The sequence below is a fragment of the Coffea arabica genome, chromosome 7c (assembly GCF_036785885.1).
Source record: "Coffea arabica cultivar ET-39 chromosome 7c, Coffea Arabica ET-39 HiFi, whole genome shotgun sequence".
Lineage (NCBI taxonomy): Eukaryota > Viridiplantae > Streptophyta > Magnoliopsida > Gentianales > Rubiaceae > Coffea > Coffea arabica.
Window position 1 is genome coordinate 32,461,565 of NC_092322.1, and position 27,696 is coordinate 32,489,260.

Genomic DNA, 27,696 nt, shown 5'->3' on the forward strand with positions numbered 1-27,696 from the left:
GGAATTAAGAAAAAACTAGGAAAGCAAAGTAGGCATGCAATTCACTTAACACGTTGGGTCATATAGGAGAGATAAACAAAGATAAAAGAAATTATACCTTCCCCTAATGGTAAGCAAATGAAGGAAAATGGCTTCAAAACAATAAAGAGGTCAAGGCATCAATTTAAAAGTAAAGTATAAGCAAAAACACCAAAACCCACCTAATTGCGACTTGAATGAGCTCAAAAAATGCTTAAAGACCAAGAAAACGGAATAACCCGTTCAATTTCCAAATATAGCATCTACTAAAGACCCAAAACAAGCATTACTCAAACATTCAAGTCCAAATAAATCGTTTAAGCACTTCAAAGATTCCAAAAATAAAGAAAAAGAGCCAAACAATGATTGAAGTTGCAATGATTTTAGGACTTAATTACAAGATACTAAAACATGCTTGGGCTATTGTGGCACAAAGAGAAACTTAGAGGGATCAAATTAATTGAATTCTTCAATTTGCTTGGGCCATGGTAAGATAAGGAGAGACTTAGGGGGCCAAAGCGTAAAGAAAAGGCCAAGGAATGGTTCAATTTGCACTTTTAGAAACCAATTACAACCATCAACAACCACTCAAGTCTAATTAACACATTTTGGGAAATTCACAAGCTCAAAAGCAAGGAAGGGGGCCAAGTCATGACTCAAATTGCAATTATTTTAGAACCCAATTGTAAGCTACTAGAACATAGTTGGGCCTTAGTAATATGCGGAGGAACATGGGGGACTGATTTGCAATTTTTTTTGAAACTTTTTACATGTCAAATTCATGCAACAAAGAAAACAACGTAAACAAGTTTCTGCAATAAACTTTCGGCAGCTTCCTCTTGTAAACTTCATGCCAGATTTTAAACAAACTAACTAACTAACACCAACTCTCAAACACCCTTGACAACTGAACATTTTTGTTAACTCAATCCCTTCATAAACAACCAACCCTTAAAATGAAATGAAAGATCAAATGATGAACCATATTGCGGCAGAAAATAGAACTTGCTGGAAATTTTATTTCCCAAAAACGCAGGTTCCCATCCAAATGCCTAATTTTGATCTAAACTTTGTTCCCCAGATACCAAAATGGAAAACTAAGCAACCAAAATAAGAACTTCCGCATCTAAAAAGGCCAAAAACTTAACAGGATATCACGCCACATTCTGAAAGAAAAACATGTTTCAAAATCTGCTACAACTAAAGGAGAAGTCTGCTGCAGCTTCATTTACAAATGGGCTCTAGACAGCCTTAAGTATAACCATTTCATTTGTCCAAACTCTGGATTAAGCAATCAAAACAAATAAAACTCACATCCAACAAGCAAAACATAGAAGGAAATTATATAAAACACTTATGGAACTTTTAGGCAAGATGGAAAAAGATTGCTGTAATCTTATTGATTCACTTTGAGTTAAGCGCATATGATATAGCAAGGGTGAAATATCTTGAAGACTTTGCTGGACAGCCTCAATAATAGCCTTTGGTATATAAAAATCCTCCAAACACACACTAAACCCCTCGGAATACAGATTTTCCATCAACAAGGGTGTCAAACAACTGAAGAATCTTAACACCTCCTTAGGACCTTTTTGTAAAGAAATGAGAACATGTTTGGGCTTTTGTGGAACATGGAGAAGCTTGAAGGATTAAATTGATTAAGTATTCAAATTACTTGGGCCATAGTGAGCTAAGGGGGGACTTGGGGGGGTTCAAAGGCAATTTTGAAACAATTTCCATGCAGGTTCATGCAACAAGCGTAAGAAACTTGTTTCTGCAACAATCATTTTTGCTGAAAGCTTTCTGCAGCCCAAAACAACATTGCTACTTTCATTTCCGCAAAACAAATGTCAACCTCGACACAAACTTAATCAAAATTCTTTCAAATCAAACCAACTTCATTTCCGCAAACAACTTCAACATTCAATCAAACCAAAACATAAAAGAAAAATCATGCAAATGCCATGAAGAAAATTTCTGCTATAACCATTTCGCAGCTTCAGGAAAAATCTTTCCTTCCACAACCATTCTCATGCAATTTCTTCTTACACTTAGACATATTCATGCAAACAACCAATAAAAGGCTTGATTGAACTGTCATCTAGACAAGATACCAGCTTGGAACCGAAATGAAAGAGTAAACAAAAAAAAACTAAAACCGTAAGACATGAAGATTCGGCCAGCTATGTACATTTTCCAGCAATGTTTCTTGCCATTCTTGTGGTCATTCTAATGCAACTTTTCCATCCAAACAAAAACTAGAATCTTAAACAAACATCATAACTTTGATCTTAACAATAAAATTACCAAATTCAACATCCTAATAAGCCAAAACCTAAACAGAAAAACACACCAGTGCTTAGAGAAAAGTCCAGCCAGCATTCGGCAATTGGAGTTGTTCATTATTTCATTTTTTTTCTTGCTTAGCCGGACCAATAAACTTCCTTAGCTTGAACATCTAATTTTAATTAAACATCTAACCAAGTGAAAATCAACCACTTTCCAGCAAATTTCATGCTAAAATACCCATGCAATTTCCAAAACAAACTTCAACGGCTAAACTGGAAAAATTGGTTTAGCAATCCAGCAACTTCCAATAAAATTTCCAGCCATGCAACCAAATTCCTCAGCCATAAAGATCACATGCAACACCAAATAACAAACTATCTATCAGATTGGATCCAAAATCAAGTTCAAATGTCATCAAAATCACCATTTAACCAGAAATTCAACCCAATTCTCTCGATTGACATGCATGCAACCGGATTTTTGGTATTCCTTCAATTTTCTTGTTTAATCCAAGTTAATTAGCTTCATGCAGAGCTAGATCATCCAGGCTTTGGTTAGTTAAACATACATATAGCTCAGATCATCAAAACTTGGTCAACCGAAGCTGCAAATTTCCAGCTTAAACTCTCGGCAACCATTTTCTTCACAAACAGATTTTTCTATAACTTAAGTTATCATCTAACCACACAATCCTCACATGCATGTCCTTAAACAACTTCATCAACCCATAAACAACTAGTTTAAGTCCAGAAATTTACCTCAGCTTAAGACTTAGCTCACACGCCAAGCAGCTGCAAAATTTTCCTCCTCTCGGCTTTGCTCACGCACGCAGGGTTGGTTGGTCTGAGTTCAGTGGTTGCAGTTGTAGTGATTGTGGTTGAATTGAGCACGGCTGGTTGAGGTGAAGAATAATGGCAGCTCTCAGATGATGGAGAAAGTAATGAAGCTCACGCAATTGTCTCCTGCTCTCACCCTCTCTCGGACAGTTCAAGTACCGAAGCTCGCACCGCTCTCTTTCTGGCTTCTCTCGTCAATGATACCAAGGCAGAGAAATGTTGTTGTGAGCTCAGCTGGGAGCTCAACTCATGCGCAAGAAAGCTGAGAAAATCTTCCTTCCTCTCGGCTCGCACGCACAGGTTTGGTTCGCTTGGCTGTGGCAGATGGTGGAGCTGGTGGTTGCTGCGGTGATGGTGTTGGTTGGAAGATGATTGCAGCTAGTGGAGGTTGAAGAGAAACGAAGGGGACTCACGCACAACTTCTCCCTCTCTTCCTTCGAGCTCACGGACAGAAACAAGAAAGATTGCAGCTCCCGAGTTTTTTTCTTTTTTTTTTCCAGATGCAAGGTGCGGCTCCCTCTTTGTCTCTCTGGTCGATGATTCCGATGTGAGGTGGAGTGGTAATGCCAAGTTGTGATAGTGGAGAGAAATCTTGTTGTGTTCTGAGGTAGTGGAATGGAATGAGTGGCGGATGAGGGAGGTAGAGTGTTTTAGAGGTTATAAGTCGGCATAGAGATGGAAGGTGCTGGAATGTAAAATGGAAATGGATTCGGCAGAAATAGAATTTTGATTTTTTGATTTTTTGATTTTTTGATTTTTTTTTGAAACAAACAAAATTGATAATAATAAAAACAAAATAATTAACATTTGATGAAAAATAAACTAGAACAATAAAGTGCAATTTCCATTTCTTTTCCATTTCCTATTTTCATCGTTTTTCTCTTTTTTTTTTCTTTCTTTTTCTTTTTTCAAAATAACTTAACAAAAATAAACAAAATGCCAAAAGATTGAATTTAGAAGACATAAAACATATTTTGTGGGCAATTTTCTTTTTTCTTTCTTTTCTCTCCTCTTTTCTTTTCACTTTCTCATTTTCATTCATTTTCCAAGAGATTCTATGCTAACAACTTAAAAATAAAAATAAAACTAGAAACTAAAACTAAAAATCGAATAAAACTAAAATGAAAAAATTAAAAATAAACAGCAAATGAAATTACACCAAAATTTGGTGTCTACATACTACTAGTTTACTTTCCCTTAGTAAATTCAAGAATCTACTTAGGTTGAAACTTGACAAAAGTAGTAGAAATGTTTCTTATAGTTTTCCTTGAGATACTTTTCTTTATAAGAGGGTAACTAGTATTATTTTCTTGAAATAAGTCTACAAACCTCTTAACATCAAGTTAGAAAGATACTTTGAACATTCTTTAAAGCTACGGTTCTTGCAAAATTATCACTAAAAACTATTTTACCTAAATAAAGTTTCTTGCCGAGCAAGTTTCTACATTTTTAAATAAAGTTATTAAAATTCTTATTTCGGAACTTTTCCTACCAACAACTATCCAAGGACAATTCTTAATGAAAGAAAAGGAATTAAAATAAGACTTAGGGTTTTCAAAAGCTATAGAACTTATTTACTATAGCTATCAAGGCTAGTTTGAGCTAAAGGAAATTATCGGGTTGGAAAAATTTAGGCAAAATACTAGATATTGAGTTTTATAATTTAATACTAGCTGAAAAATATCTTTGATAAGTTTGATCACAGTTACTCGAGTTCGCAAGGTCGAAACGACTTCCACAGCTTCGATTCCGTTTCAAAATCATATAATGGATCAAATTTGGCGACATGGCAAAATCACATAGCAAATCACTAGGGCTTCTTCAATCATTAGCCCTAGATTTCAACAGATGCATTTCTGATAAAAATAAAATGAATGACCAAGGCTTCGTCAATCATTAGCACTTGGTTTTAGCAAGCTCATCTTAACTAAATAAAAATGAAGGTAAGGCCTCCAAGAAATCCCAGCAATTAAAATCCATCACTCTTTAATATTTATAACATCATTTAAATGGCCAAGGGCTTCATCAATCATTAGCCCTTGACAACTTCAAACACTTCCAACCACAATTCAATCAGGGATTCAAACCACAAATAAGCTAAAGGCTCGATCCAAGTCAAAATTCAGTTTAACGAAGAAACAGGACATTAATACAGAACAGTCTACTTTGAGGATTCACAGACAGCAGTACACATGGAGGAAAAATATGAAATTTCTGTAGAACAAAGGCCTATGATTCTAGTTTCAAATGCCACTGACGGCACCTTAAACGGATTTTCCTAGACCAAGATATAAACATTTTACTGAGACTGGTCAGGGACATCCGAAAATCTGAAATTTCATTTTTCACTTGTGAAAAACTCCTTTTTCTCTTTTAACACCAAAATGTTTTTATTCAACCATCCATACATTTCTTATAGAACTCCAAGACAACATATTCCAGGCATTTCCATCCATCATGTTTCAAGGAAAAATTTAAAAACCAAGCTGAGATTCCAACTCAACCTTTGGCTATCACAAAAGAAATTCCAGCATTTATATACCAACATTTTTGGTTCCATCTTCCAATATATCAATTATTTCATTGCTAAACAACTTACACAACTTAAAACTTACAACTCTTTTGTATCTCTAAACCATTATATTCCAAGGGAAAAATAAAATAATTTCCAAAAACCAATTAAACTTTCCAAAGACAAACTGAAATTTCTGGTTTAACCTTGCGGCTTCCAAAATTTTTCCAGCAACTAATATACTTTAGGTCAAATTTCCCTCGGTTTAAACATGGTGTTAGGTACTCAGATTCAGCATATAAACACTTAGCTAGCTATTAAAGATTTCCACTTCAAAACCGGATTCACACAGCAACTAAAATCATCCAGGAAAATCCAGAAATCTGTCCAACTAGCCACGGTTAAACATGCATGAAGGAACTCTCTGTTTTCATTTTATTTTCTGGGTTAAAACATGCTATTAAGCTCTCAACTTCCTCATGCAATTACTTAGCTAGACAATGAACATTTCCAGCTCAGAAATCGAGTTCAAACAACAGCCATTAACATCAAAATTTCCAAAAATTATTCCAGCTTGGCTCAGATGAACATGCATGTGGCAGGTTTTATTTTGATTTTATTTTTCTGGTTTAAACTAATTAATTAACTACATGCAGAGTCTAATTAGCTTGTTATTAACTATCTAATTATGGTTATAAGCTCAAACAACAACATTAAACCAAATCAGGCTGCAATAATCAAGCTAAGCTCTCGGCAGTCTCAACCTTAGACACATCAATTTTCTTCTTTCTTAATACCCTCATCCGGATGCCTAACATCACATGCATGTTACTAGATGACTTAATCTTCCTGTTTGTGATTAGTTAAACACTTAATTAAGCTCAGATTGTCGCAGGGAATCAGAGATGAAGCTACAATTCCAAGCCAGCTCCTCGGCAGAACCATTTAGCCAAAACAGAAATTTTTCCTAGTGACTGATTTCATCAACCGACTGCACAAATCAACATGCATGGTCTTAATCTTCAAGTTTTCACTCAGCTAATGACACTTAGGTGTTCAGATTGCCACGGAAAAACAAAAATGGAGCTGCATTATCACCTCAGTTTCTCGGCAGCAACATTTCATCAAAACATAAATTTTTCTAATGGCTTGATTTCATCAACCGACTGCACAATCCATACATGCAAGCTCTGATATAGCTTCCTCTACTAGTAATCAACTTAATTAGTCCAGAAATTACCTCAGTTACCAGCTAAGCTCACACACGAAAATCCAGAATTTTCTTCCTTCCTCTCGGCTCCAAGCGCAGGTCGGTTGGTCCTAGTTCCTGAGTTGCGGCTGAGAATTGGTTGCAGCTGGTGGAGATGGAGGTGTAGAATGGTGAAGCTCACTGAAAATTTGCTCCCTGGTTTCACTTCAGTTCACGGCAGAACCAGAAAATTTTTTTTTTTGCAGCTCGCGTTCCCTCCTCCCTTGCTCTCGGATGCAGCTCACAAGGTAACTCTCTCTCTCGGTTACTCTCGGTCTAAGGCAGAGGAAGAGGTGAGATGTTGTTGTGAGTCAGAGATGAAATGGTGAAGTGTGGCGGTATCTTGGTATTAAGAAGGAAGAGGAAATGGTTTGCGAGGAGTTTGTGCAGAGGAAAAATGAAATGGTGGTTTTGAGATCTGAAATGGAGAGAAAGGTATATGGTGCCGCGGTTTAGTAGAAGGGATTGAGTGTACGAATAGGTTGCGTATCGAATTGGCGAAAATGTGATTGGCCGATAGTTGCGGTGATTGAAATTGCTGTCAGAGGGTTTGTTTGGTTTGCATGGAAATGTTGTGGTTGCAAGGGCATTTTAGTCTTTACACTTTGCTCCCTAACCTCAACTTAATTTCTCAATTCCAACTTAATTCCAAAAATTATCCCCAAGCGTGATTTGAACGCCTAATTATACCATAATATACCTAAACCATTTTTATCGAATATTTATCGATTAAACTTTAATATTAAGGTTCCTAGTAATTCCTACATTATTTAGCGATTAAATTAGCTATTAGAATTTCCAATTATTATTTCTCAAGAATTAGAGTTAGTCTAATTCGAAATTTATCGATTTAGTAATATAAAGTCAAGTGAAATAATAATTTAATCCGAGGGTGTCAATTTGCACATAAAAATTATTTTTACGCAATTATTGTGAAAACAAAGAAGGATAAGGGCATATTTATCAAAATTTTCACACCTTAAATATGTTTGGTATATTAGTATCATGTTTATCTAAAATTCATTGGTTTTCATCTTAACGCGGAAATTCTTATTAACATTTAACATTAGCAACTAATTGGAATTAATCATTGGAATTTAAATAATTTATTTTAAGATAGTAAGGCTATCGACTCAAGTATCATTAATTTAGCATAAAGGAATTTAAGTATTCTAACATTTTATGTTAAGGCAAAAAATTAATCTAACTCCAAAGATATTAATTTAGTCTAGCGAAACCAAGAAATTTCATAACTTAGGAAAATTATATTATTTTTCACATAAACCTATTTTTACGTACTTAATTGCGAACAAGTAAAAGTAATACTAGAAATTATTAAGGAATAAAAGAAATGCAAATGAAATATGCACTGGCTTATATATCTATTTTCAGGGTTCTCACAAACTCTTGCAATCTCTTCATTTTTCTTCAAGAATCAAGCTTAGATTTCATGGGTTTGACAACCCTAAGCTTGAAATAGGTAGAGGACTTGAGGAAACCCATTTTATCCTGTTTTAACACTAGGCTAGCGGACTTGATGATGCCTTTGGGTGGCTGCCTTGAGGTATAATTAGTTGATTGTGGTTGTTTACGTGTTATTTGAGTTGAATACGGTTCAAAGGTGAAGGAAAAATCGAAGGAAAGTTGGAAGTGCAAGCTGGCTGAATCTATCTTGTGGTTATCTTGCTTGAATTTCAAATTTTTGTTGGTTGTTTGGCTGTTAAATTGAGTGATATATGTTGCATATAATGTGTACAAAGTGCCTTGCGAAAATTATTTCATTTGGTTGAATAAAACTTGGATTTTCGAAATTGAAAGAAACCTAGAAATGGTAATCTGGGCAGTCAAACAGTGCTTCTTTGATCAAATATAACTCTTTGTTCAAAAGTCGAATTGAGTGTCATTTCCAGCATTTGAAAATAGACATCTGTAGCTTTCTAACGATATAAAATCATTTGCTGGTTCGAAATGAGTGAACCGTAGTGATCCAAGAAAGTTGATTGTCCTGTTATGCATATCTGTCCGAGAGGAAATGAGAAGCTGCAACTTGTGGCTTGAATTTGAACTACTTGTGAACTGATTTTGGAAATGTTTTCTTCTGATGAATTGAAGCATTTTGAACCTAGCTTCCAACACCACTAACCATTCTTAATTTGAACTTGTATTGAGTGAGATGTGGTCTGATTTCCAAAGTGCAATAAATCTGGAAAACTGGAAAGCTTTTCCTTCTTACTGGCCGACTGGTCTAGTTTGTTGTGGGATGTTTTAATTCAAAATTTTGATGTCAATCAACCATCAAGTGTTTATTAAAGGTTTCTAGGACCTTGGTTTCAAAAATGGGTCGAATTTGGACTGATTTCATTGTGCAAAATGTTTGGAAAAGAAATAAAAGCAAAAGGGCAGATTAGCCTTGAAACATTTTACGAACTTTAGTCATTTTGTTAACTGCCTTCTCATGCAATTTTTTGAGTGAAATTTAATACAGGGATAGTCCATATATAGAGGTTTAAGTATACCAAATTTGGTGGAAATTCAATGCCATTTTGATACCCAAACAAAAGTTGACTGTCCTGTTATGCATATCTGTCCGAGAGGAAATGAGAAGCTGCAACTTGTGGCTTGAATTTGAACTACTTGTGAACTGATTTTGGAAATGTTTTCTTCTGATGAATTGAAGCATTTTGAACCTAGTTTCTAACACCATTAACCATTCTTAATTTGAACTTGTATTGAGTGAGATGTGGTCTGATTTCCAAAGTGCAATAAAGCTGGAAAACTGGAAAGCTGTTCCTTCTTGCTGGCCGACTGGTCTAGTTTGTTGTGGGATGTTTTAATTCAAAAATTTTGATGTCAATCAACCATCAAGTGTTTATTAAAGGTTTCTAGGACCTTGGTTTCAAAAATGGATCGAATTTGGACTGATTTCATTGTGCAAAATATTTGGAAAATAAATAAAAGCAAGAAGGCAGATTAGCCTTGAAACATTTTACGAACTTTAGTCATTTTGTTAACTGCCTTCCCACATAATTTTTTGCATGAAATTTGATACAGGGGTATTCCATATGTAGAGGTTTAATTGTACCAAATTTGGTGGAAATTAAATGCCATTTTGAAACCCAAATAACGCCCCAAAGTTGGCTCTTCAAATCTGGAAAATTTCTGTACAGTGTACAAATTCAGCTGACTTTATACTATTATATCTCGATTCTCAAAACTCCGAATTTAGTTCCATTTATCGTGTTTGAAACCTTGGTTAGTACTCTTATTGTATTACAAATTTCAAGGGCTGATTAATTTTCTTTGAATTACACCGAATTTCCAAAGATGACTGCAAAACCAAGACTGGTTTAAACTTGTCATATTGGAACTGAAAATATGAGTTGAAAAATGAATGCTTTCCGTTTAGATTCTTAGAAAAGTGTCTTCTAGGAACTTTTAGTACTTTGGATCTAGTTTCCAATGGTATAAAATATTCCATTTTTGTACCTACCGAGTACAAGATCTGATTTTTCTAGATTTGACGCACTAAACTGAAATTTTCCGACTTGTTGGGAAATGAGTTTTTGGAAACTTTTTCCTATCCTTTGATATTGATTGATCGTTCTAAACTCGATTTCATGGATGAAATCAGTTTCTCTTGTGCTATTAAATCCTCACTTTCCAATCTCGGTTTTTGAATGATTAAGGTTCTCTTTTCAGACTTTGACTTAGTCTAAATAAGTGAACCTTCTTTCTTGGTTAATACATGGTTGTGAGTGAAAGTACTTGTTATTTGTTCAGGTGCTCAAGGAGATCTTCAAGAGAATCTCGAAGCGGACACCTAAAGGCTTAATTGCTCGCTCACTCACTTTTATTTTGACTTGGTGAGTGTCAAGTGTATGAAGTGTTGTTACGTGTTTAATTGTTCTCATTGATTGAATATTTTGAAAGTGTCGAGTCGAGTGTGTACTTTATCGCACTCGTTCTCGTTTAAGTGAAGTGTACTTGAATTGCTTGAAGCGAATTGCTAAGTGAATTAAGTGAAGTGTTGCAATAGTGAATTATGCTATGTTTGCATATATCGATTGGAGTGAATCTCCTCGATTTATAGTGATAATAGTGGGGGATGCCCAAACTCATCGGCCGACCTTGCAACTCGAGTCGGCATGGGTTTGGTCGTGAAGTTTGGTGAGCCATGAGAAAAATTTATAAATTTGATCTATTGGAGAGATCTCGCTTGACATACTCGAGTAGTATCGTCTTATATAAAAGAAGTGCGGCTCCGGAGCAGGGGGTGTAACAGTGAACGGGGAAGAGTAAGTGAAGTTCTACGGACTTATAATTTATCCGGTTGACGGAGTGTCAACTCGTGGAGGTACTCGATCGAGCAAGTGGAAAATAGCTCCTGAGAGCTCCTGTATCCTTATCAAGTGTGTTTTATGTTATTTTGGAAATTTCTTGAATGTTATCGCTTTATTTCTCGTATAAGTGTCATTGCTACTTGAACTACGTGATTGCATGTGTGTTTCTTGGACTCATGAGCATTCGCTTACCCTATTAGCTTGGACTCATGAGCATTTGCTCACTCCATTAGCTTTAATTTCCTTAATAGGGATCGAAATGGAAAGAATTGTGGAGAAGTGGACTTGTAATTAGGGTTTTGAATGTATTTGACTAGAAATCTCTTGAAAGCTGCGTATTTTGGAAAAGTTGATGTATTTTGAAACTTATGATGTAAGAATGAATACTTGTGTATGGAAGTGACCCCTTTTCTTTACTTCGACTTTTATATTTAGTTGTTATCCTTTAACTTTGAATTGGAATTGTATTGAGTCCTAGCGAGAGTTGGGCAAGCGTCCCGCCGATACCTTTGGGTTCGCCCTTGGAAGAAGTGGGGGCATCACATACCATCTGTAGATCAATTGGCTGATTTGTTTACTAAGAGTTTAGGGGGCTCTAGAGTGAAATATATTTGTAACAAGTTGGATGCTTATAATACATATGTTTCAACTTGAGGGGGAAAGTTAAGAGAATATAAGTACTCTTGTCGATAATAAATTATTAAGAGTATTCTTGTAAATAATTTATTAGGTTCGTACTATTATAAATACTAGTTGGTCACTAATAATAAGGTGGCTAGATGTTTTTCTTCCAAAATATATACTCTCATAGACATTTAAAATAATAAGTCTAGAACTTTTAGACCAGGACAAACAATGAGAGAGAGCACTTGATATTCTAGTAGGGGTGGGCACGGGTCGGGTACCCGCCCCGAACGGCAAATGGCTGACCCGACCCTAAGATGTCGGGTCACTATTTTTTTGACCCTAATCCGCTCCGATTGTCCTCGGGTACCCGATCCTCGGATACCCGAAAAATAGGGGCGGGTCATCTGGTACCCGCCCCTATTTAAAGAATGCAACTTCTGCATTCATAAGATGAACCTGCTATAGCCTGTACGTCCAGATGCTGGGGAGACTTATTGTGAAAATCAAAAGCAACCTTTCTATTGTTATTGCTTGAGTAACATCACTGGGCAAAAATTCCAAAACAACAACTTAGTTAAATCCCCCATAAATGAATACTATGCACAAAACCTATGAGCCAAAGCCTGAAAGTTCAACTGAATAGATGTTGAACAACAAGATATAAAATCAAAAGTCCTCAGATTTGATAGCTATTTTAGGACTATATTTAATCAAAAACCATCATTTGCAGTTTAAGGTTACTAGCAGTGACATTTATCAAGCACTTTTGGTACCATCTGTATGGCAACTCTGATATGATTTATCATCACAGCTAGATAGATAGATAGATAGAAGATCATCTGGATCAATGGGTGGATGAATGGATAAATGAATGAATAAATAAAAAGGATTAATTACGCTTTGCTCCCCTGAGGAAATCAGGCAATGGCACCACAAAAGGCTAACAATAAATAGCAACCAAAAGAACTGCTCTTTTGCCACAAAATTTTTGTCACTGGGCAAAAATCAAGAATTATTTAATAGATATACATGAAAAGAATAAATAATCTCAATTATATAAAAAACCAAAAAAATCAAATGCTGGAAAGCCACCACAACTAAATAAGAAACTAAAGCAATAAATATCCCAAAAACGCAAAAAATTTCAAACATATTTCATAAGAAGCCCTCAGATCTCATAGCTTCAATGAATCATAGACGGAATTTGACGGGTAATTCAACAGATGCCTTTTACAGATCACCGACAAAAAAACCAGCCAAGCCATGCACCAGTGTGTGTGTGTGTGTATAAAATCAAGCAATTTTCCCGGAGAAAAGAACATAAACAAAAGGGTGGAGCCGCCGAGGGAGGATTTTCAGCAGGGGAAAATGAGGGAAGGCTTAAGCAGCGAGTCTAACCATGGAGGCAAGGCTTCAAGATCAGATCAGGAGCGGCGCAAAGGGATTGCCTGGACAGAGGTGGGTGGCGGCTAATTTTTCCGGTGAAGTGCAAAGGCAACCATTGAATTTTAAACCCTGTCAATCCCCTCAATATTAACAATTTTTTCCATCATTGGGCTGCAACAAAAAATTTGAGAAAAAAAACAATACTAATCAACAAAAAATCAAATGATAATACATTATCTATAAAATCAAGCAATTTTCCCGGAGTAAAGAACATAAACAAAAGGGCGGAGCCGCGGATGGAGGATTTTCAGCAGGGGAAAATGAGGGAAGGCTTTAGCAGCAAGTCTAACCATGGAGTGATGGAGGCAAGGCTTCAAGATCAGATCAGGAGCGGCAAAGGGATTGCCTAGACAGAGGATGAACACAGGCAAATTATGTTGCACTCGATCAGAATGTCAGCTGAACTCTTTAGGTTAGGGTTAATAACTTATAAAATTATAAAATTGCCCCTATATTTTTTAATAGTTACATAATATACCCCGGGTCGGGTACCCGCGGGTTTTTGCTTTTACGATCCGTATCCGTATCCGAATATTCCGGGTACCCGACCCTATCTGATCCGCAGAGAGAAATCGGATCGGGTATCCTATTTTTCGGATCGGATCGGATCGGATCTCTTGGGTTTTCGGGTCAGCGGGTATTTTTGCCCACCCCTATATTCCAGTGACATCAAGAAACACTAGCTTTTAGACGTTCTTTTCACATTGTGGAAAGCTGGAACTGAACAGGTTCTAATTTCTATCTGTGGGGCTTTCATGCCCGAATGGATTTATCTTCATAAATAGTTGCTTTGATGCAAAAGCCTGTCGTATTTAAAACTTCAAAAAAACTCTACATGCTATATATTGTTATATAGGTCTAAACCATTTTTTGCTTGACAAAATCTTACATCTTTTGTGTACAGAAAATGAGTTCTAGAATGCTAGAATTAGATGGGCTGTCACATTATTCATTTACAGAAGATTGATCGTGGAGGGCTAAAATTACATGGGCTATCATGATTTTCATTCTTGTTGCTATGGTTGTTATTTCATTTACCTGTCTTATGTGTTTTATTTCAATATGTATAAACATTGATGTATGAGATATTCATTGAATAATAAATCGAGATTCATGCATCCTTCCCCATTCAACTTACTTGGATTGCACTTTTTGAATCACTTCCTTCTAAAAGACTCCTCCCTTTCTAAAAGTATTTGACCCTAAAAAAGACCTTTTTGATAGTGCATTGCACTACCAACAGTTGTTTATTTTGGATTAGAGCTACTAGTTGCAGCTTGGCCACTTCTAATCTCATGTTAGTACAGAATATGGAAATGAATTCGTGCACTTGAAGAAGTATTCCAATTAGGAACCATCATGTAAAGCAGTGTCCGATGTTGATTACTTGACTAATTGGCAATCATATGTGAAAGTTAGTAACAATTCACAAACTAATGCTCCACATAAATACATTGAGTTCCTTCAAATACCTTGCCATGGAGTTCTTGATCTCAGTAAAATGCAATAATATTGAAAATCATAATATCAACTTTTTGGCATAGGGCCAAGTCCCTGAAACTTTCGATTGAGGGCATTTTACTTATTACTATGCCTTCAAAAGTTTGTGAATTGGGACCTGCACTTGGGCCATCATATATATATATATATATATATATATATATATATATATATATATATATATATAATAAAGTCGTATTCTCATTCTTATCCCTTCATGTTTTCTCTTTCCTACGTGGCCTAACAAGACGGCAAGTAGTTTCCTAATAGGATTCTTAATAAATCATATATATATATATATAATAAAGTCTTATTCTCATCCTTATCTTTTTAGTTTTTCTCTTTCCTACGTGGCTTATTGACATAACAAGTAGGTGCAACGCGCTCTATGAGTTAACTCCCTAATAACCTACGCTATTCTATCTCTCTTTTTTCTCTTAACTTTACAATTCTAAATAATCCTTCCATAATTATTTCTTCCATTCTCTCATCTTTTTTTCCCTTAACCCTAATCGTCAAGCCTAAATTTCTAGGGGATTAGTATAAATAATTTTGAATTATGTTTTTAACTCTCTCTCATCTTCAACTCAAAAGTTTGAAATATCAATTCAAATATTATATTATCTTTATCAAATTATCACTATCGAAGATACTCTACATTTTTACTCATATAAATGGTTATCGATCTATTGCTTATCACTTTTATCAAGCAGTGCAGATGTTTACACTTTTCCACAATGTTTTTGGAAAAAAAAAATTTTCAATGCAAGGACCAGATTTGGAACTTCGTTTTTATTCCCTTCAATACAAGGACCGCATTTGGACTTTGTTTATGCTCACTGTATGTGATCTGTAATTTCCTACACCTTTTTCATAGTTAGGTCATTGAATTTGAATTTTCTAACTCTTCAAAAGTTATAGTTTGATTTTTATTTCTGGCAAGGTTTTTGTAATTAATTTGTTATTTCAATTTATAGATTCACTCTTCAATTTAAGTAGAACACATATTGCTTTTCTGGTTAGTGATTTAGAAGTGGCCTTTTAAACTATGTGTTTTCACACGATTTTTTAATTGCCTTTGACAATTTATTAATTGTCTTCAACAACGTATTAACTTTTTTTATTTTCTGGGTTTCTAGGGTTAAAAAAAATTTGTGCAGTTTTCAATGTTTTTTTCAAACTTTGATAGAAAGCTTCTAAAGAACAAGAAGGTATCATTGATTACATAAATGGCAAGGCATCAAGTTCATTGTCATACAACAGTTCATTGTCATACAACAGTTCACGCCATGCAATATACATCAGACTATTTATATTTTTTATGTTTTTGACTAAATAGCAAAATGCATCTTATGTTTTCGTTTTGGTTTCTATTAGCTATGAACAGATTTAGAAGGTTGCTATATTCCTGTGATTTGATTGATTCTGAATTATTATCTTTTATTAATATTTTATTCGATTTCTTTTCTTTTCGCATTAACCTTTAAGCCATTTATATTAAGTACCAAAATTGATGTTTTCGTAACGGGTTGGCCATTCTTTTGTTTACAGAAGATCAGCCAAGATTTGATCTTCCCTATTTTCAAGTTTTTGAATGTCATTATATTGTCGATTTTTTTTTTTTTTGCATTTCGAATTATTAATCACTGAATTAGATGTTTAAATTTACATTATAAGACTATTTTTTAATAACAATGTATTTAAGAAAGGTTATAATACATTATACAATAAGTTTGTATTTTATAAAAATATTTTTATGAACTAAACTAAATAATTTATTATTTTTAGATAATTCCCATTCAACGAATGGGTACAAATCTAGTTCTTTTATAGTTGCACTCTCTTTTACTTCTGAAATCAATTTCCATTCTTTGACAATACCCTAGCCTTTACCCTCCTTTTCTAGTAGGAAATGACCGTCCACCATGACAAACATTACTTTTAGAGTTTCTAAAAAGTTCACTCAGAAAAATCCAGAAAGCAAATCAAAGATACCACATAATCTATCCTCAATTTAATTTCAGCTATTACTGAAGTTACAAACCAAATACCCCATTTTTAACTTTTTAGCTTTTAGATTAGAATCTCGGCCAGCATACTTGGCCTCACAACCCTGACTAAAGCTGAAAAATTGAACCTGATGTTTAACATGGAAAATGATGACACTGCCATTACCTGAGTTATGCTGTTCAACGAAGTAAATGAATTCTTCAGAATAATGAATGAGCCTTGTAATTAAATGAATTCTACCAACCTATTGTGATCTTGTCATATTATGATCTGAAACATGTAATGATTCTTTGTGCCAGGTCAGCTCTAAAAGCAGGAGAATAAGTGGTAATGGGTCAGAAGAATAAATGTGCACACCTTGAAAATGGTCAAGCGGACCCGGGAAACTTGCACTTGGAAACACGCCCTTCCCCGCATTTGTTTTGGTAGAGTACTCGAATGAAGCGAGATTATTATTGTTATTACTCCTTCTATCTCATTTTGATATACGATTTAAAAAAAATAGTTAATTTTATTAGAAAAATAAATTTAAATTGTTATTTTATTAAAATATCCTTACATTAAATAAAGTTGACTTTTCATACATCAATATGTTTTGAAAAATTTAAATGCATTAAATGCGGTAGGTTATATTCAATACTAATAATCTATATTAAATAAGGTAATTTATGGTAATAACAACTTACATTGAATAAGAATATTTTAAAGAAATTAAAAAATAACTACATTTTTCAATGGGAAAGTGGACTACAATTTGGGACAGATGAAAAAGAAAAACAAGACTATCAAAGTGGAATAGAGGGAGTATTATTTTTATTTTTACCTTCCTTACCTTCGCATGCCCTTCCCATACCCCTAAAATTTAGTGCTTGGAATTGAAATACATGCATTTTTTGGATAAATTTCAGCAACGGAAGACACGGAAATGGTGAATTTAGTTGAAATAAACCTACAAAACTCAAGGTCTCATGTTATGCTTTTTGTTGCTTCACTACAACTAAGGTAAAATGAGGTTATTTTGACCGTTGAAGGCCTCCCACTGTTGCGGTTTTGAGTGTTCTACGACTCGAAATTTTTGAAGGGTCAATGGTAGGGTGGGCGAGCGTTGGAAATGTGGCTTCGGCAGTTGAAAATGTCTGTGGCACGGTAGTATGCTCTGTATGTCTGTGAGGTGCTTGTCAAAAGCCACAATGTGCATTTCCCTCGTGTCTTATGATGAAGATTCTGCTTCTTGCGATTTTCTGGGCTCCTCCAATAATCAAAATATGTGGTGATTGTTAAAAGAGCCATGGCTTGGTGTGCGTTGTGGGCTGCAAAGTGGGACCTTTCTCCATTTGCAAGGCTAGTAACTCTTCTCTCTCTTTTTTTTTGTTGGCAATGACAAATGTCCTATAACCTAATTTAGTCTAATCTAAGGGGAAGGGATAAGGGGAAATGGTCAACTAAGACCAACCACATATTGTGGCAAATTTGAGGGAGGTAGGGGTAGAACCCCTGACCTCCAGCATCACCAAAGGGGATGATAACCACTGGACCAAATGGCCAGTGGCTAGTAACTCTTCTCTCTCGGAACGATTGACAGTGGATTGTTTTGTGACAGAGTTTGCATGCTCTGTTAGTTTACTTTCTTACAATTAGTTTTCATTGGGCTTATCCAAGAATCATTTGGAAGTGATTTTAGCCAATGATGAAGTCCCCAAAGATCCCATTTCAGAAAATTTCGACCCCAACAACTTTTATGGAATTAACAAATGTGGCGAAATTGATAGAAAGAAAGTGGAATCCAATTCCTCTGCCACATGGAACTATCTCTGAACCTAAAGGTCAAAACCTTGATTATGTGAACGTTGCTCATAGTCATCTCATACATTGTGATTGGTGTAAGCTTATCAACTATTCCAATCTGGGAGGCAGTAAACGGATTGAACTCAGTCCTCTCATTGTGTAGTGGAAGCTCTCTCTTGGGATAAGAGCTCACCTCCCTTTTGGTGGGAGTTCAACAACGTTCAAACTTTTTCAAAATTTTCCACAAACCCGCACTTTTGAACAAAAATTTCCACAAACTTCACCACTACCAATCTGGTCTGCAACAAATGCTAGTTTAATGTAGTTCAACTATCGCACTAAGGGATCTTTAAGGAGGTCTCCCCAGAGGGAACAAAAGACAACTTAAAAACAACACTTTATGGTAAGCTGAAAGCCAGGTAAATCTTGATTCACCTTTACTTTTCCTTGCTCCCTTTACTGAGGTAGTATATGTCTGGCCGTGTCATTTTTTTTCCTGTGCTCTTTAGAGTCTTGTTGTGTAGTCACTCTTGACCTTGTTGTTTTCCTGGTTTCCTTTTAGTAAGGTAGATTTTGTCCAGTAGTGTCTTTGTCCTCTGTTTTCGTGTTTCTTGTTTTCTCTTTGCTTCGAGTCTTAGTCTTAAACCTGACTGGAAGTTGAAAAAACATTATTTTCTAAGTAGAAGGAATACCCATTAGCATCTCTGGTACATCTATGGAGGGAGATCTGACAGACCTGTTACAAAAATCTCACTGGAGGGGAATGAGATATCTGGAGCTAAGCTGGAGCTTGAGGATCTCAATATTGGGGTGAGAGATTGTGAAGGAAGTCTAATAGGAAGAATAATGGGAGAGAAAATTGCAAACTTTATGGGGGTGAAGAACTTTGTGACTACAGCATGGAGCTACCCCAGGAATCTCACAGTAATGGAGCTGGGACCGAACTTGTTCCAATTCAATATCCCTAGCGTAGAAGAGAAAGGAAGAATAGTGACAGGAGGCCTTGGATAATGGATAACCAAATTCTAGTGCTGAATAGATGGTCAAAAGGGATAGAAGATAACTATGGAGCTTTTGTAACTGCATCTCTATGGGTACAGATTTGGAATCTGCCAGTGCATTGGCTCTCCAAGGAGGTAGGGAGAAAGATAGGAGCAGTTTTTAAAGAAGTTAAAGAGGTCATTGTCCCTTAGGCTAGGGGAAAAGAGGGCAGACATTTGAAAATGCTAGCTCTTGTAGATTTGTCTAAACCCCTTCTCAGAGGAACATTGGTGCACGTAGTAGAGTCACTTAAATGGGTAGCTTTTAAATACGAAAGATGCCCAGATTTCTGTTATAACTGCGGAATAGTAGGGCATGGGGAACGTACATGTAAAGAAGAAAAGAACTACTTCAGGAAGCCTACTAGAGCACCAATATGGCCCTTGGTTGAGAGTAGGAAGTACCAAAAGTCCGACTAAGGATAGAATAGTGAGAGAGGCAATGGTGAAAGATAAAAGGTATTGGAAGTTTCAGAATGGTGAAATGGTTGAGAGGGAAAGGAATAGGATGCATTCTGGAGAGAAACTCCTGGAGACACTGAGGACCACAAGTCTAGGATCTAGAAGCAATCAAGATTTATTGAAAAAGCAGGAGGATATAAGGGTGGGCAAAGATCAAAGTGGTCCTTCAAAGAAGGTGGGAACTAGTGATATGGAACGAGCTTTCAGAGTTGAATTCCAGCCCTTGACTAAGGAAAAACAGGACCTCTCTCTGATAGTACAGGACAATCTGGCTCTAGTTGAAGTGGAGGAAATGGAGGAGGACAAAGATATGAGTTCAAGATGGCTGGAGCAGGAAAATAGATTACAAGAGATACCAGTATTGGAGGTAGTATTGCAGGGAGAGAGCTCCAAAGTATTGATAAGGTGTAGGGAGCCATTTAAAAGCAAGTTAAAAGGTCATACAAGAAGCTGAAGTCACCAATCACAACAAGAAGGCCTCTGAAAGAAAGGAATGAATAGGAAACTAATGTTGTGGGCAGCGGGAAAAGGAAGACGCTGATTTTTTATAAGGATATGGAGGAAGTACACTAGCAAGAGTCAGTAGGCAAAAAAGCCAAACCACTTGAGTTAGCTAGTTTTACAGGAATGACTGAGGTAGAGGTAGGGTCCTTCCCTAATGGGGTCCCCCAAAGGAAATGAGAGCCTTGGTGCGGAATTGTCAAGGAGTGGGGAGCCCCTTGCCAGTTCCCCATTTGAGGGAGGTGAACAACCTCCTCTCTCCAAGCCTGATTTTCTTGAGTGAGACAAAAAACAAAAAATAGGTGCTTGATAGGATAGCTAGAGGGCTACGGTTTGACAACAGTGCAGTAGTGGAAGCTATGCACAAGACAGGAGGTGTGGCTGTTTTTTGGAAAGAGGAAACAGAAGTTCTGGAAGTTAACCTAATAGCCTTCACTATTGAAGTCAGAATAGAGGATACTGATAAGCAATGTGACTGGTGGTTTATAGGGGTTTTTGCGAGCTGTGATGCTCAGATTAGGAAGGAGCAATGGAGAGTCTTGAGAGATAGAAATAGATTGTAGGGAGACAGATTCATGATTGTAGGAGATTTCAACGACATAGTGTCTAATGAAGAAAAATGGGGAGGAACTCTCAGAGAAGAGAGAAGCTTAATAGAGTTTAAGAACTTTATAGATCAGAATAACTTGATAGATATAGGCTTTGAGGGTCACCCATGGGCTTGGAGTAACCATTGGGAGGATGAAGGAGAAATAAGGCAGAGATTAGATAGATGCTTGGCCTGTTATGAATGGGTTCAGATGTTTAAAAAAGTAAGATGTCAACACATGGACACATATGCTTCTGATCATAGCATACTGGCCTTAGACATTGATCCAGGGAAGGAGAAAAGGAAAAAAAGGTTCTTTTTAGATAAAAGATGGTTGCAAAAGGAAGGGGTTCAACAAGTAGTTGAGCAAGCTTGGCAGAGGGAAGAGCATGGCTCACGTATGTTCAAAATTACAAAGAAGATCAGAAACTATAGAATAGAGTTACTGAAATGGAGGAACACCTTCCGAGCAAATTCTAAAAGAAAGATTGTGGAGCTAGGGAAGGAACTGGAGGCTATGAGAGGTTCAGATGCTGCTAATAGGAAAGAGACTACGACTGAGCTCAAGAACCAGCTTAAGGAAGCCTATAAGGAAGAAGAGAAATTCTGGTGCCAAAAAGCAAGGCTTGACTGCCTAAGAGAAGGAGATAAAAACACAAAGTACTTCCATGCCTATGTCAAGGGGCGAAGAACTAAGAATAGGATCAGGAAATTACAAAGGGAGAATGGCTCATGGACTGAAAGTGAGGAGGAAGTAATATCAGAAATCTCTAATTTCTTTAGAGAGTTGTTTACAAGTGGAGGAAGGAATGATATGTCAGAGATCCTAGAGGGTATTCCCTACTCAATTACTCAGGAAATGAACACCAATCTAACTAAACAAGTCGAGGAAAAAGAAATCAAATCAGCTCTTTTTTCCATGCAACCTGATAAAGCTCCAGGCCAGGATGGCATGTCCCCCTTATTTTTTCAAAGGTTCTGGAGCATTATCAAAGGGGATTTGATTCCAGCTATTCAATCTTTCTTTAGTTTAGGCTTCATGCTTAAATCCATTAATCATTCGGTTATTTCTCTAATCCCCAAAATTTTGAATCCAACCTATTTGAAAAATTTTAGACCCATCAGCCAGTGCAGTGTGATATACAAAACCATTTCCAAAATTTTGGCCAATAGACTGAAACTGGTTCTGGGAAAGTGCATTAGTAACAACCAGTCTGTTTTCATCCAAGACAGACAAATCTTAGATAATGTAATCTTAGGCCATGAGTACATGCATTACCTCAAAAATAAAAGGCAAGGAAAAGAAGATTACATGGCAATCAAGTTAGACATGGCCAAAGCCTATGATAGAGTGGAGTGGTATTTTTTGCAGGCAATGATGCAGAAGATGCAGAAGATGGGCTTTTGTGTAAAATGGATTAACTGGATCAATAGCTGCTTGAAAACAGTAACTTACTCTTTCAATTGCAATGGGGAAACTAAAGGATTTGTAACTCCAGAAAGGGGAATAAGACAGTGAGATCCATTGTCTCCTTACTTATTCTTAATCTGCTCAGAAGGTTTCTCCAACTTGTTGAGGAAAGCTGAAGAAAGGAATAACATAAAAGGTTTAAGGATCAGTAGGCAAGGACCAATCATCACACACCTTTTCTTTGCAGACGACTCCCTCATTTTTTGTAAAGCTAACAAGCAGCAAGCTACTGATATCATGAAGATTCTCAAAACATGTGAAGAGGTTTCAGGACAGTTGATCAACCTAGATAAGTCTTCTGTCTTTTTTAGTAAGAATATGTCTATGGAGCAAAGAAAAGAAGTGTGCAGCTCTCTGGGAGGAATGGTAGAGATGAAACAAGGCAAATATTTGGGACTGCCTATGGTGATCTCTAGGACAAAGGATCAGATCTTTGGGTTCATCAAGGAAAACATAAGGAGAAAGCTTCAGGGCTGGAGGAATAAGCTGCTGAGTACAGCAGGCAAGGAAGTGATGCTCAAGGTAGTATCAATGGCAATGCCTACTTATGCCATGTCTGTTTTCAAACTGCCAAGGAAGCTATGTAAAGACATTAGCTCACTGATGGCCAATTATTGGTGGGGAGAAACAAATGGCAAGAACAAATTGCGTTGGGTATCTTGGAGGAAAATGTCAATGAAGAGGAATGCAGGAGGTCTGGGGTTCAAGGACATAAAAGCTTATAATAAAGCTTTGCTGGGTAAACAGATTTGGAGAATAATCACCAAACCAAACCTCCTGATTAGCAAAGTGCTGAAAGCTAGATACTTCCCCAAGGACTCTATTTTAACATGCAAGACACACAAGAATGCTTCCTGGATATGGCAAGGATTACTAGGAGCCAGATGCTTAATTGACAAAGGGATGATTAGAAGGATTGGCAACGGGAGAAGTACAAGCATCTGGGATCATAAATGGATTCCTGGATCTAGTTCTGGTTAGCCAACCTCCCCTAGACCTCAAAGTAGTGACTTGAAGATGGTGCATGAGTTAATCAGTCATTAGAGATGAAATAGAAACATCATCTTTAAGTATTTCAATCAAAGGGATGTTGAGAAGATCTTAAATATTCCCTTAAGTTTGACTGGGAGAGAGGACAGCTACTATTAGCAACACAATGCAGGGGGGTTATACACGGTCAGCTCAGGCTATAAACTCCTTATGAAAGAGAGTACAGATGCTGAGAAGGAACAAGCAAAGGCAGCAGGTCCAAGTATCACAGAAGGAAGCCAGGAAGCTAGGCACATGTGGAACACCTTATGGAAGCTCAATATCAAACATAAGATAAAAATTTTCATTTCGAAATGCATAACAGGTGCACTACCAGTGAGAGTAGAAATCTACAGGAAGACAAGATTGGGAGATCTAGTGTGTAGATTCTGTGGGGAAGAGCAGGAAACAGTGGAGCATTTGCTTTTAAACTGTCAACACACGCAGAAGGTATGGAAGGCTACACTAATACAATAGGATGGTACTGTTGACCAACAAGGAAATTTCAAACGTTGGTGGATCAGAGTTTCAGAAGCAAGGAAAAGGCCAAGAGGGATGGAGCACATTGGACTGACTGCGAGTATTTTATGGCAAGTGTGGAAAGAAAGGAACAAGAAGGAATTTGAAAACAAAAGCAGCTACACACCAGCTAGGACAATTATTAAAGCTCACAAGGATTGGTTGGAACAAGAGGAAAACATGAACACTATGACCAGTCTAAGCACAGGAGAAACAACTTCCAACAACGTAGAACATCATCAGGGGCTTGAAGAAGAAGGTGCAATTGTTTTGGAGGTGGCAACAAAGAGTCAATATATGGTTAGGTCTTGTTGGGGATTGGAGTTACAGCTAGAAGGCATCCAAATACTCTGATGGTGGAATGGGCACTCAAAGAAAGAAGCTTGGGAGATAAAACCATAAATGAAGCAGTGGCCATTAAGTTGGTTTTGTGTAAAGCTTTAGAGCAGAAATGGAGTTGGATCACGATTCACTCTCAGAACCAAGAACTGATGAGACATTTCAAGAACAGTAGCCTCTCCAACAGCAGTTTAGCTACCTTGATAGAAGACATACTTAACATGCATAAATTGTTTCGCATGTGCTTGTTTTGCTTGGTTAGTGAACAAAAGTTTAGAAAGAAATAAAAGATTAAGTTTTCATGCCTTAGGCATTATTGTGGATAAGGAATGGATTTTTCCTCAGTGCTATTGAGCACTAGATGTACAGACCTTTCGAGCCTTTGCTCGCACTTGTAATTTCTTGTTACAATGAATAAAATGATTCCAACGTTTCGACAAAAAAAAAAAAAGATTGGTGTAAGCTTGATAAATTGGCCTCTGGTTTGGGCCCATTTCGAGTTAAGCATTTATTGTTGAGAACGCAAAAGGATTACGTTCTTTCACTTGAATTTTTCAAGTGGGTTGAACTCAAGAACTCGAGCTCAACTACCCTTCAAACACATTCCATCATTCTACATATTCTTACTAAAAATAGGAAATTTAAGTCGGCTGAGACAATCCTTAGAAGAGTCATTCAATTGAGTTTGGGTTCATTGGATCTTCCTTCTAAATTGTTTGAGGCCTTGGTGTATTCCTATCGAATTTGTGATTCTTCAGTCCATGTTTTTGATGCATTGTTCAAGACTTATGCACATCTGAAGAAGTTTAGGAATGCCACAGACACATTTAGTCTTATGAAGGAATACGGGTTCTTGCCTACAATTGAGTCTTGCAATGCATACTTGAGCTCATTGATTAGTTTGAATAGGTCTGATATTGCATTATCATTTTACAAAGAAATGCGAAGGTCCCATATTTCCCCAAATGTTTATACTCTTAACATGGTGATTGGTGGGTGCTTTCACCAAATTGGGGAATACAGAAAAGGCAGTTAAGGTGTTTAAGGAGATGGAGAAGATGAATATTAGTCCAACTATCGCATCATATAACACATTGATTGCAGGATACTGTAGTCAGGGTCTCCTGAGCACCAGTCTGAAGCTCAAGAAGCTCATGGAGAAGAATGGGCTCCATCCAAATGAGGTTACGTACAACACCCTCATGAATGCTTTTTGCAAGGTAGGGAAGTTGCACGAAGCTGGTAAGCTTTTCAAGGAAATGAAAACCATGGATGTTGCTCCTAATACTATATCCTAAAATACATTGATTGATGGTTACAGCCAAGCAGGGAACAGTGAGATGGTTGGTCGTCTTTTTGAGGAGATGTTAGTAAATGGTATTAAGGCAGATATAATCACTTACAATGCATTGATTTTGGGACTATGTAAAGAGAGAAAGACAAGGAAAGCTGCATATCTAGTGAAAGAGCTAGATAGAGAAAATTTTGTTCCAAATTCTTCTACCTTCTCTGCTATTATAACTGGGCAATGTGTTAGAAAGAACCCTGAGCGTGATCTTCAACTCTATAGGAGCATGATAAGGACTGGTTGTCATCCAAACAGAGCAACACTGGTGATGCTGATATCCACTTTCATTGAGAATGAAGATTATGATGGAGCTACTGTGGTTTTAAGGAAGATGCTTGAGAGATCCATTTCCCCTGATCTAGGTACTTTATCAGAGCTTTGCAATGGACTTTGTAAAGATGGCAAAGAAGAAGTGGCAACCAACTTGTGTAAAAGAGGTAGAAGCTAGGCATCTCATGCCAGAAAGTTTTTAAAAGACTAGAATCTTTAGCTCTAGACCAAAATCTTTGGACAACAAATGTGAAAATGACAATTCAACCTCGAAAAATTGAAGCATAAGATCAATTGTGTTGTATTCCTTGCTGAAAGAGCAAATGTACTATCTGGCAGATATCCTACTCTATTAGTCTGTCGATAAGGTCATGTGGTAGAGTGGTATACTTTGTGGATCTCACCCTAAAGTATTTCAAATTCATCATGCCGTTTGTAAGAGGAATTTTATCTATTTATCGTCAGGACATGAGCAGATTCAGGTTTTGAGCACATCTTTGAAGCACTAGTGCAAGTGCTACAAGTCTGCTTTGGTCTTTTGTAATCTATCTTTTGATCCCCTCCGACCAAATCACTTTGTATAATTCTCATAACATTTTTTCATTCCTAACACCTATAATTTATTTATTTGTTTTGTTTGCATTCTTATCGTGTACTTTGTTAATTGGATATTCATATTTCTTTCTTTTTAGAGAGTGATGGTTTTTTGAGTTGGTGAAGTATTGGTGGTGAAATTATTGGTAACTTTGGGATGGTGTATATGCGATGTACATTGACAAACAAATTTATTCCAAATTTTATGAGTTTTTGCTTTGTTATTTATACATATTTGCACTTTTTTGAATTAAAGATATTACACCGGTGCTCCATGTACACTAATTTTTTTGGCGTGTTATAAGAGGGTATTGCGTGTTCCATTTGCAACATGTAATCCACCAATAGCAATCCTTAATTACCAGCGTGTTCCATTTGCAACATGTAATCCACCAATAGCAATCCTTAATTACCAATTAATAATAGTGACTTATCATCATTATTTGGTGATTAATAATTGGTATTAATATGTCAAGTGACAATATCAAATACTAAAAATGAAGTATCTAATATTCTTTCCTCATTTGCCAATGGATGTTAGAACATCGCGCGACACCCCCACCCCCTGTGCACATAGCGTTTAGTGGTCATTAGATTGATTTACTCCAACAAATTTAGGATTTGAATGATGTCGAAAATTTAGTTTAATAGTAAACAAAGCGCTGCAATTTTGAGGTCGAAAAGTCAACGCAGCTTCCACGTAGATGGGCTAATACACTACAACAAACCCTAAATTTTGTAGCTGGGCTGGGCCAAGTAGCCTACTAGCATTTTCAGGAGTGGTGAGCATCTCCAACAAGGGCAAAGACCCCTTAAGTATTTTCAGAGGTATAATGGTCTCTCATTAGTTTTTTTTCCTCCCCTTTCCTTTGAAAAATTGTCTGGAATTATTGGTGTAAATTCTTGAAGTTGGATTGGAATG

General features: G+C 36.6%; 1 long non-coding RNA gene and 1 pseudogene across 1 annotated transcript; one reads left to right on the forward strand and one right to left on the reverse strand.

The window, feature by feature from the left end:
* Positions 1 to 13,010: 13,010 nt before the first annotated feature.
* On the reverse strand, positions 13,011 to 13,689 carry LOC140010726 (uncharacterized). The gene is made up of 2 exons (XR_011817830.1): positions 13,608 to 13,689; positions 13,011 to 13,428 (listed from the first exon to the last, which is right to left on the reverse strand). It is a non-coding gene; the product is annotated as an uncharacterized lncRNA (long non-coding RNA).
* A 4,807-nt stretch (positions 13,690 to 18,496) lies between these two features.
* On the forward strand, positions 18,497 to 26,383 carry LOC140010658 (uncharacterized; annotated as a pseudogene).
* The last annotated feature ends 1,313 nt before the right edge of the window (positions 26,384 to 27,696 follow it).